The 7,632-nt window shown below is 48.5% G+C and overlaps 1 long non-coding RNA gene across 1 annotated transcript in view; it reads left to right on the plus strand.

Annotated features, from left to right (window-relative positions):
* LOC134481844 (uncharacterized) overlaps positions 1 to 7,298 on the plus strand; it is a 10,606-nt gene extending 3,308 nt beyond the window's left edge. The window contains exon 2 of the long non-coding RNA XR_015637422.1: positions 6,478 to 7,298. This is a non-coding gene — a long non-coding RNA (uncharacterized LOC134481844). The remainder of the gene's footprint in view (positions 1 to 6,477) is intronic.
* Positions 7,299 to 7,632: the final 334 nt, after the last annotated feature.

Consider the following 7,632-nt stretch of genomic DNA (forward strand, 5'->3'; position numbering starts at 1 on the left):
AGTCCCAAATCTCCTTAAGTCTCAGCGCCTGCCCAGGCCTTCTCTGAAGGCGTCATACCCTCCAGCCTTTGCCCCCAGCTTCGGGAAGGGACGTGTGGGCCGCCGCCAGTCTCGCCACAGACCCGGGCCAGCCTAGCGTGGGGAGCCCAGCCACTGTCAAAACAAGAGGAGCCTCAGGCACTCACAAGGGGACTGACTCTAGGAAATTTAGGGGGGGCGTGTGATTGAAGAGAGAGAAACGGGAGGGGACAGCTCCCCTTTGTCTTCTCTCGGGTTACATCATTTTCTAATTAGGCATAAAATTGTGTTCATACACTTGTATTGCGGCCTTCATAAACATCGTCATTATGGCTTATAAGAACGCCATTGTGGGGAGGCCATCCCAAAATAGAAAACGCTGGGGTGAGAGAGGCCTGGAGTCCAGGAGGCTGGGCTTTGTCCTCCCCTGGGAGAAGATGGATGGCCAGTGTCATACAGATGATGACTTGAAACCATTAAATTGTCAGAGGAGGGAGAATCTTTATCAGCCGCCAGCGCTCCTGGAAAATTCTAGAGACAGCCACCGATGGGTCTTGGTTGGGAAAGGAAGGCAGGCAGCTGGGTCTGCCAGGCAAGCTGGAGCCAGAGATGAGGTAGTGGCCTGCGGAGGGAACGTGGAGGTAGAGAGTATGGGGCGCCAAAGTCACCGTGGTCTCTTTCTCCAAGGCCCACAGACTTCATCCGAGTCACCTGGTCTCCAGCTCGGCTCCCTTCCGATCTTGTACCCAAGGCTGGTGGACACAGGTGCTTCCCCTGAGAAATGAGAGGGGCAGAGAACACCGAACAGCTGAGAGCTGTGCCAGGCGGGACAATTGTTCCCATTATTAGGAGCTGAGGCGCAAGCTCAGTCTCCCTGCTCAGTTGGGGGGCGCCTTGCTAACTGGATAGAGATGGATGGAGGTGCCCTGAGCACATCCCCTCGCTCCCCCCCACCCCCCCCCCGCCGCTCCGGCGTCGTGTCAGACCCCGGGCAATTACTGTCCCGCCAGGATGGACACATCGCCCGCGCCACCCTGACCCTAGCTTGAGGGCCCACTGTTGCCTGCTCTGCTGTACCGATTTCCCCCTCGCTTTTACAGTAACCTTGCATGACATAAATAACTCCCATGCCCTTGCCCACTTTTGCTTGAGGCCCTTAACTCGCAGGAAATTAGCTGTTACTTTTTTTTTTCCTTTCAAGAGCAAAACCAGCAATAACAAAACAAATCCACAAAAACCAAACCCGGAAAGCTTTGGAAACTACAAATTCTAATTCCCTATCTTGTTCGCCTTTTGTATGGAAGACTTCTAGTGGATGGTGGAATTCATCTTAATCTAACAAAAATGGTTTTTGCTTTTGCCTCTGCCAGGATGAGTTTCTCCTTGCTTGTGCCTGGCTCTCCCAGGTATTATCCTTGGTAATTATGCTGCATCCAGGTGGGGGTGGAGTTTTCAAAAACTTCTCTATGGGGTGGTGTGGGGATGGCGGTGGTGGGGTGGTGGGCTGGGCTTTAGTCACAGTGCTGAGACATGGGGCAAGGTCACTCCTGCTGACCTCTGCTTGGCTGAGAGTGTACCTGTTCATCTAGGCCACCAGGCAGGGAAAGCAAACCTATCAGTGACTTGACCTGGTAAGGGGTGGGCATTGGCTGGGCAGTGCCAGGCTGGTTTTGTGTAGTGGGTTGCTAGGCACCGAGACTGGAGGTGGAGAGAGGAGAGAAATGACTCTAGAGGAAAAGCCCTGGGATGTCAGAGCTAGCTATGCGGGGGTTGGGGGGTACCCTATTGGTGTGGATGGGAAGTGACAGTATCCTGCCATTGGCTTTCTGCCAGTCACATCCTGCCTGGCCAGGATTAGGGGGCAACTTAGGACCTTTTGAGATGGAAGGACTCCTAAAGGTCAGGTGTCAAGAGTGGCTTCCAAGTGTAAAGCTCCAGAAAGCTCCAACACACACACACACACACACACACACACACACACACCCCACTTCACCTCACAGCTTTAGCTGCATTTTGAGGGGTTGGACCCCCCTCCCCAACCACTTTAAAGAAGGTTCTGAAAAAGCCTTGGCCAGGCTTGGTTAGAGTAAGCTACTCTGTTGAGCTGAGGTCCCAGTGCCCCCACCCCCCCACTACCCCAACCCCAGGATTGCCTCCTCTCACAGGCGTAGCTACTAAGAGTTTGACAAAACAGCTGCATCAAAATCAACACCACACACAACAGCGCATGGGATGATCTCGGGGTCCCTCGAGGTCAGCCGGTTTGTCTATGCTGCGCTTGCTTTGTTTTTGCTGAAGGAAATGCCATGTGAATGTCCAAATGTGCTGAGTCTATCATCCTAGTGCTCAGGAAGCTGAGGCAGGATAATCAGAAATGTATAGGCTACGGGGTAAGTTCCAGCCTGGGCTATTGTGAGACTCATTAGAACAAAACAAAAACAAAACAAAACAGAACAAAAATCAGAAGGATAATAACACAGGCAAATGAGGAAATACCCAAACACCTGTGTGTCATTTTCACACTGCCCTTGTTCAGGTCATTGAAGGTAGGTGTAATCTGGCAGTGACTCACTGATTAGTGTTCCAAATTCTATTTATTCCTTACCGGTCTTTAGTCATAGTTTAAGTCATTTCACAGGTATGTGTGATAGCTCCATAGAGAATACAAAAGAGACTGAATCCATTGCGTTCAGGGTACTTGGTTCTCTTAGGAGGAAACTTACATTCGGATACTAAAGGATTTTCAGTGTAACCTCATTGTGGAACCCCAAGATGTAGGCTTTACCTGAGTTTACTAAACTTTCTAATGGAAGGCCTAGGTCAGGCATTGAAAGGCTCTGACCCTCAGTGGTATGCTCTGTGAGGTGAAGGTTGGAAAGTGTCGTCCTCTAGATGTCTCCTCACACTCTCTAGAGGCTTGGAAGGATGGAATAGTCATCGGCTGCAAACTGTGAGAGAGCATCTGAGTGTCCGAGACAGACCTCAGGAAGACATCACTTTCTGAGTGTGCTTCTGAACTCGAGCTATTAGAGGACAATGCACAAAGAGTGTGTGGATGGACACCTTGCAGATTAGGGCCTGGGCATCACTGGGGAAGTTTGGCTGACTTATTTACTCTTTGGAAACCAATTTCCTGTCCTAGACAGAAGGCATATCAAATACCTACCTATGTGATAGGGCAGAGGCAGGGAGATCTCTGCCAGGGTTACATAGTAAGATCCTATCTTGAAAAAAAAAATTCTGCCTTTCACTTACAAAATGGCTCCCATGACCAATTCTGATGATGTGTGAAAACTAACAAACATCATGGTAATTTAAAAAATAACACAGCAATCAGGATTCTACTCTCTTGATTTCCCGAGATATATTTACTCTTTAAATTTTTTTTAAAAAATTACTTTTAGATGTGTGTGTGTGTGTGTGTGTGTGTGTGTGTGCGCGCGCGCGCGTGCGCGCGCGCGCGCGAATACACTCGCCTGTGTGCGTGCACTTGTGAGTGCGAGTACCCATGGAGTCCAGAAGAGGGCTTTGGGTCCCTGGATCTAGAGTTACAGGTGGCTGTGAGCTGCTCTCTGAAGGTTTTGTGACTGGAATCAGGTCCTCTGAAAGAGCAGATTGCTCTCATGATGGGTAAGCCTTCTCCCCAGCCTGCCTTTCTCTTTCTTATAGGGTTTCCTCTGCCTGTCTGCCTGTCTGTCTGTCTGTCATTTGTGGTTCTGTGGGAATTAAGGAGTACTGTGGAGGGCAGTTATTAGTTTCCAGTTGGAACAGTGTGGCACTTGCTGGGCGTCCAGATGGCACAGCTTCTCTCTGGAACCCAGCATCTACCCTGGCCACCAAACAGAAGATAAAGTTTCAGGGACATCTAGGACACAGAAATACTGCTCCAGTCACCTTCATTGAATTTTAAGAAACCACTTTCTGGAGTTTCATTAGAAATAAGTTTTAAGGGGTTGGGGATTTAGCTCAGCGTAGAGATCTTGCCTAGCAAGCGAAAGGCCCTGGGTTCGGTCCCCAGCTCTGGGGAAAAAAAAGAAAAAGAAAAAAAAAAAAGAAAAAAAAAAAGAAAAAAAAAGAAATGTTTTATTATTGACTGGGGTGGGGAGTGAGGAAAATGAGAAGCATTTGAAATTGTTTGGCTGGTCCTCTCTCTCCTTTGGAGAGATGCATGATTTTATTCTTTGTAAGGGAAAGAAAATGAAACTCTGTTCTTTTCTGTAGGACACTCACTGCTAGAGACCTGTTAGCTTACTTGGCTTAGGGAAACAGAGTCCACTTCCTAAGAGAGGTCACTCTGTGTAAATGGAGGGAGATGTGATGGGTTCTGAGAGAAAGGGCTCTGGCAGGTGGGTATGTCAGAAGTGGAGGGGTGGTAGGAGGAAGGGGGTGGGGTTCAACCCCAAGGAAGAACGACTCACTTTTCTCCTAGAAACAGTGGCTGACAAAGCCACTAGCTTCGTGGGGTTTCATCCCGTGTGGCCCATGGAATTCATCCAGCAGGCTCTCAATGAAGGAGGCTGGCTGCCTTTCCTTCTATTCTCTTAACTTTGTGATAAATGTTAGCCAGCCAATCCTATCTATTAGGGCGCCATTATCACAGAATGTTGACTGAACTGGTTCTTTTATCTTCATTATGGAGCTGCCTCCCCTCACAGATTTATGCATTTTTTATATTAAATTCTTTGTTTAAGCCTATTCTCTTGTTGACTTTCATTGACCCACCCCACCCCAGTCCCTAATACTTTCCCATATTTAATATTGAAACATTTTTTTTCCCTCAGTGCTCCTCTTGGCTTTGTTGCCATTCATTTGACGGCTGTCCCTAATGGCCTGGGCTGTTTGCTCTGTTCTTGAACTTGGTGGGGTCACACATTCTTAAACAGTGATGTTCTCTGAATGTCGTCCACCCTTGCTGTCCAGCTAAGTTGCTCTGTGTCACAAGCGCTGCCCTTTTCTCCGCCCCTAACTACCAACTGCTCCTAATCACTTAAACAAACACCTTTCCTAGTGGTGGCTCAGGCCCCCAGCCTTTTGGGTTTTGTTTAGCAGACGCCAAGGCTCAGCCTGGCCCACCGGCGGCTTGGCCCCTCTGACCCGGGTACATCGCGGCTCTTCTCCTTGGAGCGCGGCCTTGTCCAGCGCCCCTTGGGCCAAAGGCCAGGGTCCGGGCAAGATTGACCAGCTGCTTGAGGTGACCACAAAAAGACATCAACGGAGGACTTTAGCTTAGAGCTGGCAAATGAACACATTTATTTCCCCGCCCACCCCTCCCCCATCCACCAACCCCATCTACTGAGAGCCTAGGAGGAAGACAAAGGGGACAATATTGGGAAGAGGGACAGGAGAGGCTCATCCCGCACCAGAAATCTTAGCTCCCTTCTTGGGGGCCGTCTGTTCAGTTTCACAACACTTACAAGAGCAATTTCCAGAATTGAAGTTGCCTGGTGTTTTGATTCTTCCGTTGCCTGTGCATTTGTGCCCCGAAGGTCCCTTCCAAATGGATACTAATTGTGGGGGCTGCACAGTGCTGGCTGCTCCAATGCCCCAGGGCCCCGAGGACCTGCTTCTCAAAGCCTTAATTGACAAGGACCTGTCTGTATTTAGGAGCAGCTGGTCCAGAGCATTGGCACATCAGTGCAATCTTAACGCAGCATCCCTAGCCCCGAGGAGGATGAGGGTAAATGTGGTTAAAATGAAGGAAGATTTATAGCCCGCCCCCTTGGGTAATAGGACAGAAGACAGCTCCCAAGATTTTCCCCTACGAGGGGGTTCATTCATCAGCTCCCGGGCCTAGTAACCCGATAGGAGGCTCGATCTCGCTATTATTGCTAATGGGGGATGGGAGGAGGCGCTCTCAGAACAATTAGGCAGGTGACAATATCTCACTACAGGGCATAGCCCCCTAAACTGGACGGAAATTTGGCTCAGCACGACCGCTGTCTTTTGCTTCCGCGGGATCCGGCGCCGGTGCTTCTCTGCCTGGGTCTGGCGCTGGATTAATGGTGGCGCCGCAGGCAGGCTGGGACTCAGAGAGCAGAGGGCGCTCTGGCTGCCCTTCCCCGGAACAGGGAGGCTTTCAGAGTTCTTTGCGACTCCTCAGGACGTTTCAAAGTCCCAAACTGCGGGTGGAAGGGGTGATCGTATAGATCAGCTTCTCCCACCCAGCTCCCCAACTCCCGGGCTGCACGCTGCGAGCGCCTTTCTGAGACCTGCTCGCTCGGTAGACAACCTCCATTCAGCCGCTTACAAAGAAGGTTGATTGGTTCAAGAGGATGCCGGTTTTGTTGCGATGTGTGGGAAATACTTTGATGTCCGCCTGGTTCGCACGTGTGAACAGGGATAATGGCGTTTGGGCATCTTCATTGAAATTTGAAGTTTTTAAAGCAGAAATTCCCCAACTTTTGCCTGTTTTTCTCAACATTTTCTTTTTCTTTCTTTCTTTCTTTTTCCTGCCTTCAGGAACAATGCCAACATTGAAGCCCTCGGTTGGAGTCTGCACAGTTGGAGATCTTTGGTGCCGTTTTTTTTTTAAGACATCTTTGGATTTCATCAATCAAACTGACTGCAATTTTCCATAAAAACCCTGAATTTGGGTCAGAAAGTGGGCAAAGTAGATAAAGATCATTCGAGCTGTCTTATAAGATGATAAATAGATATCCTTTCAGGCCCACAATGCTAAAGTGCAGTTTTGTGATTCCCTTCCATGGGGTGTGAATGCAGTGAGTCGAAACGATTTATACATGTTTTCCCATGGTTTAGGGGGTGTCTTTACATACTTGTCAATAGTAGTTTGACCTTTCCCCCACCGAGTGGCTAAGTGTTAGTAGCTTTGGGTACTTTTCCCCCCCTTGGGGTGCCCGTGCTTCCTCTTAAGAAGCACAAGAAAAGAAGGCTTTATTATTAATAGAATATGGGTCTGATCTAGACAATTCTCCACAAATAGGCTGCTTGCAGAGACCCATGAGTTTGGGGCAGAATTTCCATCTGCTTTGTGGTGACTCTCAGGAATACCTCTCTGGACGCCATGCTGGGATGTGAACTCACTTTCTTAACAACATGTTCACTGGCACCACATCCTTCCTTATTCTTGAACTTGACGAATGGACTTTTTGTATGAGGTGAACAAAAAGGCACTAAAAGAAATAGCAGAAGGAAGTTGGCAACGAGTAGCCCTGCTACTCCCAGAGATCTTTCAGAATGCTAGCTGATGCAGTCTCTTAGTGAACAAGTGCGACTTAAATATTTCCTCCTCATTATTAAAAATAATTATTTAGCACGCACACAATGCTACTTTTTACATATTGACTAAATCACTTCTTCTTTTCTATTTTCTTGACCCCTTCTCTCAAAACAGTGCTCGTTTTTTTGATAATCCCTTTACCCAGTGTTTCTGGCTCACCTGGTAGTTTGAAAGAGGAATCTTCATGGAGAAATCATAGCTGCCCTTCTTAGCTACTTAAGAATTATCTGAATTGTCCTATGAGCTCATAGATCTTGTGGGGGCATACACAAGTACCCAGACAAGTACATTCATTTCTTTTGACTTAAGACTCCTTCCTCTATCTGTCACAAGAATGCGGACTCCTTTCTACGGTTGGCTTTTCTAAACTGGCT

Source organism: Rattus norvegicus, chromosome 14 (genome assembly GCF_021556685.1).
Source record: "Rattus norvegicus strain SHRSP/BbbUtx chromosome 14, alternate assembly SHRSP_T2T, whole genome shotgun sequence".
NCBI classification, from domain to species: Eukaryota; Metazoa; Chordata; class Mammalia; order Rodentia; family Muridae; genus Rattus; species Rattus norvegicus.